Source organism: Piliocolobus tephrosceles, chromosome 18, assembly GCF_002776525.5.
Source record: "Piliocolobus tephrosceles isolate RC106 chromosome 18, ASM277652v3, whole genome shotgun sequence".
NCBI classification, from domain to species: Eukaryota; Metazoa; Chordata; class Mammalia; order Primates; family Cercopithecidae; genus Piliocolobus; species Piliocolobus tephrosceles.
Window position 1 is genome coordinate 27632051 of NC_045451.1, and position 11230 is coordinate 27643280.

The 11230-nt window shown below is 39.2% G+C and overlaps 1 pseudogene; it reads right to left on the bottom strand.

Annotated features, from left to right (window-relative positions):
- The window catches only part of LOC116418517, a 17958-nt pseudogene that overhangs the window by 1036 nt on the left and 5692 nt on the right, over positions 1–11230 (bottom strand).

Below are 11230 nucleotides of genomic sequence, written 5' to 3' on the forward strand. Positions count from 1 at the left end.
GTTTGTAAATACACCAATCAGTACTCTGTATCTAGCTAACCTAGTGGTGACTTGGAGAACTTTTCTGTCTAGCACTCAGGGTCTAGGTCAGGGATTGTAAATGCACCAATCAACACTCTGTCAAAATGGACCAAATCAGCTCTCTGTAAAACAGACCAATCAGTGCTCTGTAAAATGGACCAATCAGCAGGATGTGGGTGGGGTCAGATAAAGGAATAAAAGCAGGCTGGCGGCGTCAGCAGCAGCAAGCTGGTGTGGCGCCATTCCATGGTGTGTAAGCTTTGTTCTTTCCCACTTTACAATAAGTCTTGTTGCTGGTTACTCTTTGGTTCCACGCCCACTCACCCAGAAGGTCTGCAGCTTTACTCCTGAAGCCAGCGAGACCACGAACTCACCAGAAGGAAAAAACTGTGGACCCATCTGAACATGTGAAGGAGCAAACTCCGGACACACCAAATTTAAGAACTGTAACACTCACCGCGAGGGTCCGTGGCTTCGTTCTTGAAGTCAGCCACACCAAGAACCCACCAATTCTGAACATACTATGACCTCCTACAAGTGGTCATCTTGTGTGCCAGTTTCGCCTTGCCATGGGGAACTCACATTTTCAACTCTGAGTGGTAGGGAGAATCTGATAACTAGAGGGCCTGAAGCATCTGAAACTTTCTTTAGAAGGGATGGATGGTGCAGGACCTAGAGACAAAAGGGCTTCTCAGAATTCCATGCCCAGAGGCTGCCAAATAGTTGGTTCTGGTGCCCTGCAGTCAGAGACTGATGGTCTGTCTCTGCTGGGGCCAGTAATCACCGTCTGCTGGGCCCGGATGTTTAGTGGGCTGGGTCTGATGCTCTGTGTCTGCCTTTGCGTATACCGCTGTTGCTGTCCTTATTCTTCTTCCCACTCTTGACATTCTGTTTCTCAGTCTGCCTCTCAGTTTCTGTGTGTGTGTGTGTGCGCGCGCGCGCCTACCTCTCAATGAGTGTTTCTCCCTGTGTTTATGTGTGCACGCCTCTGCACATCTGCCTCTGAATCTGTCTTGTCTGCATGTGTGTCTGTGTGTGTTTGTCTTTATGTATGTCTTTGTGTCTGCCTTTCATCGTGTATAGGCCTGTCTGTATATTGGCATGCGTGTGTGTTTCTTTTCTTCTGTCTCTCTATGGGTCTCTGTCCCTCTTTGTGTGTATGTCTGTGTCTCCTACTTGTGTATTGCTGTGTTCTTCTTTTCTTTGCATCACTCCCTTTTCATGTCTGTTTCTCTGTGTCTTTCTCTTTATTGGGGCTGTGTGTCTGTGTGTGTATGTGTGCCTCTTCCTCTCTGGGCATCTCTCCGTGTATCTATCACTGTGTGTGTCTGTCCCTCTGTATGTGTGTGACACTCTCTGTGTTTCTCTCTGGGTATATGTTCCTTCTGTCTCTCTGCCTGTCTATCCTCCCTCCCTCCTTTTTCTTTCACACTCCTGATGCAGAACACATCCCCCGTCACCCCATGAGAAAAGCACTTCCCATCACTTACTCTGATGGGGGTTGGCGGATTATCCTCCATCAAGGTGCAAATCAGACATTCCTGAGGGTGGGTGAGGAGTGAAAAACTTCCTCCTACCCCCAAATTCTGATTCATTTATTTATTTCCTGTTGTAAATCAATTCTTGTTTCATTTAAAACTCCGTACTTCTGTTCTCTTTTTAAAATATTTGTACTCTTCTAATTTGGGATTTGTATTTAATGGTTTTCAATTGTCATTTTTATCTTTTATAATTTTAAACTTTAATTTGTTGGTATTAGCCTTTCATATCACATTAAATCTTATTTTGCCTCCAAAATAATTTTGATTTTTAACATTTTGCCTTTGTCATATTTTGCACATCCATAACATTTTTATTCTAATCATTTTTCTATTGTCTTATTCACTTTTTAAACTTTAACTTGCTATCTTTGAGTTTTCCCTTATTTTCCTATTTTATTTGATCTGATTTTGCCTTATGATTTGTTCTTATTATGGCTATTGAGAATGATGGCCAAGAGGGTGGCAGTCACAGTGAGACCCACACCGAAATTCGGGGTCACCAGAATCCTCCTTCCCTCCCATCCCCTGCCAATAACACCTATAGCCAACTTTCTGCTTTTTCTCATATAGCTCTCCATAAACCTCTCGCCAGGTAGGCCTAGGAAGGTTTTGAGACCAAGGTGCTAGAATTTGCCAGTCTCCCTCAAAGAATGGAGGGAGTCATCCTGGGAAATGAGTTTCACCAGGATCAGGTCCACCTTTGGACTTAGGTCCTGTAGAGACTGCAGAATTCACCTGTGCTTCTCCCTGGAGGCCTTGTTGGGTCTCCTTACAGAAAGAACCACAGCGAACAGAAATGCCTGTCTGTTCCCAGACTCACCCCAGGGGTGCCCAATCAGACTGTTTTATTTTCCACCCAGTCTCAAAAAGCAACCTAGTCCTAAGGATTTTTAAAATCTAAATTCCACAATGTATCCCTCTCTCAAACCCATCATTTCATCTAATTAAGGAGCCCAGGAGTGAATTTTTTAAAGCAAATAATCATTTAATGCAGTGAACAATTTATCTTAGTCTGTTTTGTATACACAGGTCATCATAGATTTCCCAAAATAAAGAATGAAAGGGAAGAAATTCTACCTCGGTACTCCTGAAGTTTCTCTTCATATAGAAGAAACTCTCTCCCTCCCCCTCTCCCCACCCTTTCCCCCTCAAGTATACTTGAAAAGTAAGTTGGGCATGCTCACTTCATCTCCTCCCTCTTTTTGCTTGGGAGCTGGCAAACCTTCCAAGAACATGCACTTTTACTTTATGCCATAAGGTATACAAAGACCTGCCTCAACATGGGGAGGCCTATCCAATTCTGGGGACCACTATTAGGAAACCCACCTGCCCACAATATTAGTACATTCTCTAATACGTGATTTATTACTAATAAAAGTGATTTGGATCTCTATATGTTGACTTTTTGATCTTTATTTCTGGGTTCAAAATTTCAAGCATTAAGAGAGAATGTGATATATTGGATCCCTTTTTAAACAGACGAGAAGACTATTTGATTCTCCTGTTCACATGTTAATTCATCCAGTTTATTTATTCATTCATTTAATACACATCTACTCAGGGGTCCCTTTGGTCCAGACACATTGCTTACCAAAATATTGCGCAGAACACTGACACTTGGCAATCTCTCTCAAGCTGGCTTATTCTCACCTGGTCTTCAGAGTTATAGGCAAGAATGAAAAGCAAATCCTAATCACATGTGCTCTTAAAGTAATGCTGGGTTCCAATAGTGAAAAATACCACATCTTCAATGTGAATGTTGAATTCTATGGTACCCTGAGTGCCAATAATCCCCACCTAAGGAGGAAAATGCTGTCTATTTAACTTTAAGCAAATAAAATGTACACTTGTTGTCTTGGTGAAATTATTGATCACACCCCTTTGACTCTCCAGAGCGCCTAATTAAGATGATCAATTATATGGATACCATCAGAAAATCTAATTCATTATTCAATCAAATATTCATTAAGAATAAGTATTAATAGTGAAGAACAGATGAATAAAAGCACGTGGTTATACAAGAACTCCTTAGTAAGGGTAAGAGTGGAAGGTAGAGGCCATCCCTAACTCCTTCACATAAAATCTCCTAGCCCCACAAAAATCAAAAGATAATAAAGTAAATGTTCCTTAAAATGTATTAGTGAGTTCAATACACAGAGCATTATGAAAAAGGGTATCAATCACCATGTTCTAATTAAGGGTTACAAATGATGCTCCCTAACACAACAGGCAGAAGATTTACATTTCAGTGTTTTACCACCCCCGTGCCTTCCTTTGCACTTGCTTAGCAAAAATCATCCTTCTAGGAGAGCAACATCCTAACAATCTTCCTTAAAAGGGGTTACAAAGTAAATTTGTATACAAATGCTCACACACAAACACAACAAAATGAAGTCTAATCCTTGAAATATAATTTGTGAAAAATCACAATGCCCTTTTCCAATTTATTAAAGCCTTCACTTTTAAAAACATAAAACAAGACTTTTGCTATGATGACATAATGAGTAAATTCCAGTCTGGTTTTAGTTCTTTCTTTCAAGATGGAGAAAGGTACAGACTTCTTAGAGAATTCTGTTATATCTGTGTATACTATTGCTGATTTCCCCAGGAAAATCCATGAAACTCTGGAGGAACCACAGCCAAATCATTATAGAAACATGCTACACAGCTTGGTTTTTCTTATGGTACCCATGTAATTGATCATCCAAATCAGGTTTTCTGGAGAGTTAAAAATGGTGATCAATAATTTCACCAAGACAAGTATACATCAGGGATACCCTGGACAAACTGGAATATGGCCACCCTACTGATGCTCCATGTCTCCCCAGCTACCTACACTCACATTGCACTGAGAGGCAATCTGTTATTTCACACTCTCCCAAGGGCAGCACCTTCCACTATGCATTACCTGAGGATGCAAACCTGAAAAACCTCAGCAAGCGTTCCAGACCTTCCATCATTGTGATAACATCTTTACCACTTCTGAAATATTCTTAGCCTCTTTTCATGCACGTCTTGAATCGTTCTGTCTCATTAAACTCAGAAACTACCTTGCAGGATCTTCATGGTTTCCTCTGTAGCAACTGTGCCCACAAAGCCATTAGGACTGAGTCATTCTATGTTATTAACAACTGAAGCAAAACGAAAAATACCTCCCATTTGCTTCTTTCTGCATTAAAAAGCACATTCCCCCCCAAAAAAATGTTTAGAGATAAATTACCTTTCCACATCCACTTAACACATAGTGCATTTTGTTTGCATTAAAATGAAAATGTGGCTGTCATAATCCATTGTAATTCTGTTACAAATTCTGAGTGTACTCAAAGTGAGGGCATTTTGATGCTTACAAAAGAAAAAGGAAAAAGAAACCCCATTAGCCAACATCCTATTTAGCAACTTAGCAATTCATACAATCATAATAATAATTAATATTTATGCAGCCCTCACCAAGAACATGCAATTTTCTATGTCTTTTACATTTATTATGTCACTTCTTCCTCACAACCACCTTATAAGTTCAGTGGCATTATTCTCCCCATCTTACAGATGACGGAATTAAAATCTAACTTGGTTGAGGAATTTACATAGGTCCTCACAGCTAAGAAATGGCAGAACTAGGATTTGAACTCAGGGAATCTGACACCACAATGATACAATATAACCAGTTGAGCATTTAAAAACAAATGAAAAGAGAACTCTCACAGGCATCTAGTCTTTTCATTAATATAATTATCTATAAGCAGAGAAGTTTAGTTCCTAAATCCACATTGAAGCCTCAGTCAACCACTGAAAACATGATTGCATTATCTGCAGCAAATTTCTTCCCATAGAAAGAATGGGTGAGTTTATGACTCTTCAGAGATAAAAATTATAGCAAATTTTCTGTTAATTATATCATAATCTTTCTGCCAATACATTATAATTTCCTGTGGAAGACCTTCATTAAGGAAAATAAAAAACAACTCAACTTCAACAAGATTTTGTCATTAGGAAGAATATAAGATGTACTTTTGAGTCCATTATCCAACTTCTATTATATATACCTACTAGTCAATTTTCCCTGGACTTAGCTGACTGCTGCCCTAGAAACACAAATACTCATGCTCTCTTTGTGTCATACCTTCAGGGTGATATGTCTTTTGAGATATGGTACATAATACCTACCTTCAGGGTGATATGTGTTTTCAGATATGGTACCTACCTTAACTTGCCTGGAAGCAATGTCTCAGTTGCAGAAAAAAATAATCATCAACATTCAAAGTCTGAAGTTCATCATGTGTGGAAAAGAAGAGTAAGGAAAAACAGTCTTCATTCACCACATTCTTTATCCAGTATAGTATATTTTTAGGGAAGAAGATTACTTGGCCAGCTATAACATTGTATGTGTAACTACTTTACCATCATCATCAACTACCCCAATCTATGCTGTTCCCTAAAATATAAGCAGAAAAACATAACCAACATCACTTTGGAGCAATGTTTCTCAACATCTTTCCATTACTTTCCCTCTAAGTTATGGTTTTTGACTTTTTTTTATTACCACCCTTTGCAATATTAATACCGTACATATACTGTAGATCAGTATACTGTATAAATCTATTGTTTATATACTCTATGCATATCTATTCATTACACATAAAAAGGGTAAAACTTTTGTCTCCCTCAACAGTTGTTACCCCGTTGGGGGCAATATCAGCTCCTATTAAGACTGCATGTTTTACACTTTGAGAGGCCGAGGCAGGTGGATCACCTAAGGTCAGGAGTTCAAGATCAGCCTGGCCAAGATGGTGAAACCCTGTCTCTACTACAAATACAAAATTAGCCAGGAGTGGTGGTGCATGCCTGTAATCCCAGCTACTTTGGAGGCTGAGGCAGGAGAATCACTTGAACCCGGGAGGCAGAAGTTGCAGTGAGTGGAGACTGTGCCATTCCACTCCAAACTGGGCAACAAGAGCGAAACTCCATCTCAGAAAGCAAAACAAAAACAAAGACTGCATATTTTAAAGTTTAAAAAGACTGAAGTCACTTGGATAGGATGTGTGCATGTTCTTAGTTGGTTGTACAAGTAGGAATGTATGTGTTTGTGTGTATGTATACATACAGATGTGTGTGTGCTTTCCAGATAAGAAAAAGTCTACATACAATTTTAACAATGACAGCTAACATGTAGTGCCTTTAATATAAGTCAGGTATTCATGTGATCACTTTACTTGATTCAGCCTGATTATTCCTTACATCAATCCTATGAAGCATGGTAATATTATTATCCCTGTTTTTTTTTTATGTTTTTTTTTTTTTTTTTTTTTTTTTTTGAGATGGAGTCTTGCTCTGTCGCCCAGGCTGGAGTGCAGTGGCCGGATCTCAGCTCACTGCAAGCTTCGCCTCCCGGGTTCACGCTATTCTCCTGCCTCACCCTCCAGAGTAGCTGGGACTACAGGCGCCCACCACCTCGCCCGGCTAGTTTTTTTGTATTTTTAGTAGAGACGGGGTTTCACCGTGTTAGCCAGGATGGTCTCGATCTCCTGACCTCGTGATCCGCCCGTCTCGGCCTCCCAAAGTGCTGGGATTACAGGCTTGAGCCACCGCGCCCGGCCCTATTATCCCTGTTTTACAAAAGAGAAAACTTTGGAGAGAACTTATTTTCCAAGATTACTCAGCTAGTCAATGGAAAAGCTGAGATTTGGACCCAAGCAGTCTGGCTCCAAAGTCTATACTTTTTATTCATACTAAACCATATTTTGATTCTGCTTCTATAAAATTATATACTTTCTCATTCTCTAATCTGTTCCTCAGTATTACCCTGTGAGGTAGGCAGAGAAGATACCATTATTTCTGTTTTACCAGAGACTCATGGTCACAAAATGGAGCAGCCACAGGGGCAGACAAAAAAGAAGTCTTCGTTCTGTCTACACGGACATGTATAACTCAAATTCAGATTGGTATTAAAGATGCAGAGGAAAGGTGGCCCTCTAAAGAGCTCTGTCTTCATCCGTAAGCAAGGAGCAGCAGCAATGTGTACCTATTCATATCAGGGCACCAATTACCCCAGATACAGAGCAGAGATTGCACAGGAGTCAGTAGGATCTTCGCGGTGAAGACAGGCACACCAGCCAGCTTGCCCACCCTACTCTCAGGGTCCCTTCCAAAGCTTCCATGAAGACACCCAGAAGCAGAAGCAATCTCCCTGGATGATAGGAGTAGAGGGACTTCTTCACATACTGTTGCTTGGTTTCTTACCCTGATTGTGAGAAACAGTAATCTCACAATTTTCTGGGCATCCAGAGAATATTCAACTCCATATAGCTCACATTATGAACTCTCAGGACTGCCTGAACAACCTCCTCAAACTGAGCTGGGTCCCGGGGTCTATTTTCTACTAGAGAAGGCTCGAGACCCATTTCCCTAGCTTGGAGTTTCTTTTCAGGGGTCCCCCCTCCCCCAAGGAAAGTCCACTGAGCTGCCTTTTCTTCTACTGTTCTGCTACTGCTCAGTCAAGGCCATGAAAATGAATCTTTTAGAGATTATCCTCTTTTACATATTTTGTCTAGGTGGAAAAAGACAAGAAGTCAGAAAACATGAGCTTTGTCCCAGTGAATCCAATGACTACAGTTTATCTTTAGAAAACCCAACTAATCTCTCTGGCCTCCTATTCTCTTATAAGAACAAAAGAATAGTTTGGTCTCATGTAAAGGAAACTCTAATCTCTCTCTCTCTGTGTTGTAAATTCTAAAATTGAATGCATTGTCCAAGAATAAGAAAGAGGGCTTTCTTAACCACAACAAAAACATCACATAAAATCGGCTATGTGTCTTTAACTAGATCACCAGGGAAAGACCAAACTCTGAAAGTTCTGTGAGGGCTTAGTCACTACTGCTTCCCCAGTGTCTGGAATGCAAAATGAAATCAATAAATACTTTTGGGAATTAATGAATTATTTGAAATTCAAGTAAGGACACTCATTTTACCTCCAGCTATCTCTATTTCACTAGACTTCAAAAACATTCTGAAAAGTCTGAACCACAAAAGGGCATCCAATTGGCCTGATCTTAGACTCCAGACTGAACACAGCAAACTACTTTGTTATTCCGATTGCTGTTATTTTCCTTAGAGAAAAGCTGCTGTTTCTTTGATCATTAAATCAGAGCTACTGGTTTTAGCTTTGGCTCAGAGGACCAAACAGTGATCTTATTTTAACAATAGTGTGTGAAAAATGATTTCATACTGAAGAAAAGAGTTCCAAGTGATGCCGAATATAATTTAAACAAACAGACTAATGCTTAAAGGCACTTGTAACTAATCTAGTTGAATATACAGCCAAAGCATAAATGTTTGTCTATCTCTTAGTTAAGCAGATTTTGTAACAACTAAAATAATACTCTCAGGACAAACAATTTAGATGCTTAAGAGGAGAGTGTGGGCAAACTAGTTATACCTGAGCAAGACAGTCATGTTCATCGGTGTTGAAGTGCCAGTGAAGGGCCTGGAGGCCATTGCTTTTCATCCTAAGGGTCCCCAGAGTCATTTGTGATCTCTGACTGTTCAAGTTGGTGCCAAAGGCCTATTCTTCATTGCTGAGATAGTCTTTGACATTGTTCCTGTACTGGGCCCACTGGATTATACCACCAAGGAACTGAAACACCTGGAAAACCATAAACAATCCACCATAAGCATGGAGGCCACCTCCTAAGAGCATGGGGCCATCATGTCCTATAGAATAAGAAGGAAGCAAAAGGAAAAAGGCAATGGTAGTGAGGTGACTTTTGGAGTCCCAGAAAGGAAGAGGAGGAATTGGTCTGTAAGAGTCCAGGAATGGCAATAGTAACACATGCAGTGCTCTCAGTTTAGACCCTGTTAGACATTTAAAAAGACACCTAGGGTGGCAAGAGAATAGGGGAATTTCCATTTGTCCACGTGCAATTCTCTACACTAGTCAGACATGGAGCTATCTACTGAAGAACACTTCTGTCTTATTTTAATGCACATGAAGGTAATTCTATGGTGTAGTACAGAGGACTCTCGAACCCCACCAATAAAGGGGACACCAGTTTTTCACATAAACCTCAGAAATGCAGTGAGTTCTTTAGACCACTCATAAATGCTTGGCAGGCTGGGAAGAAAATAGGCAGAACTATAAACTGAACCAGATTCTACAATAGGAGCCAAATCACCAATCAAGTGCCAGATGTATAGAAAGAATAGAAAACTGGTGACCCTATTTAGACTTCCTTCTAACATATTCAATCACTCACCTAATAATTACCTTTAAACAAGAGCCATACTACTTATATGTTGTGGCCATGGACAAATTTGGATTAATGCCTCAAAACTGGGAAGAACAATTAACAAATACGTGTCCAATACTCCAGCTTTCACTTCAATGTTTCTATTGTGCTTCCAATCATAAACACCAAAAATATTTCCTGAGGTTCACTTATACTTTCAAATGGAATACATGCTCAATTCAAACAAAACTAAGACATACAAATATTTTTACTTAACAGTGCCCAGGCTTATGCCCAAAATATTTAACAACCTATTTGACAACCTTGTTAAATATAAATTTTTAACAAAATATTTACTTAAATATTTAAGAACCTAAATACTTAAGAAGAGAAGCAGTTAGCTGGTATGGCCACACTAGCATGTACTAGATGAATATCCATTCTGCAACCAGGACACAAGTGCATAGTGAAGTGGTGAAGAGTCCAAACTCTGGAGCTGAGCCACCACGGTTCAATTCCTAACCCCACCATTTATTCACTGTGTGGCCTGGGGCAAGTTATTTAGCCTCTCTGGGCCTCAAGTTATTCATCTATATGATGGGGCTAATAACATTGCTCTCATAAAACTCTGAGAGGATTAAACTGCTAATGGATTCAAAGCTTGGTCCTGCATATAGTAAATGTACAATAAATGTTAGCCTTGTTCCTTTTAAATAAGCACAAGTAGGCTTGCTCCATTTTGATAATACCTATATTTTAATTGGCATAATAAGGATGCTCCAAATTCATAAAACAGATATTACCCTACCTAGTAATTCAAAGTAGTACATCCTTACACATTACTTTGGACAATATATAGAATTACTCTTATTTTACAAATTAGAAAATTAGAGTAAAAACAGCTCCTTACATTTAGCTAATAGAAGAATTGTAACCGAAACTCCGGTTTTCTTGCTACCATTCCAGGAAGCTTGCCATTTGGACCACATCTAAGCACTACAGAGCTGTGGCAGTGTCCCTTATCCTTTAACCCTTTCGTCATCTTTAAATGATGACTTGACATCATTTAAACCATAGTCACTTTAATCTCCAAAATGCGGGGCATGGAGAGGAGGGCAAGGATCCTTAATATCTACCATCAGATATCCACCAAAACTTTATTTTTTAGTGAAGGAAACAGAAAATTATCATTAGAATATCACAATAAAAATTGCTGCAGCAAGATCCCTTGACAGGTGCTAAAATTACTGATTGAAAGGTAAACTGTAAACAATATTTGCATATTCTTGAAGTATCTCTCCCAAATATTTGATAATTGCCAAGGGAAAATAGTAATTTTATTTTATTTTAATTATTTATTTATTTTTTATTTTTTTATTTTTATTTATGTTTTTATTTTTAATTTTTTTTTTTTTTTTTTTTTTTTTTTTTTTTTTTTTTTTTTTT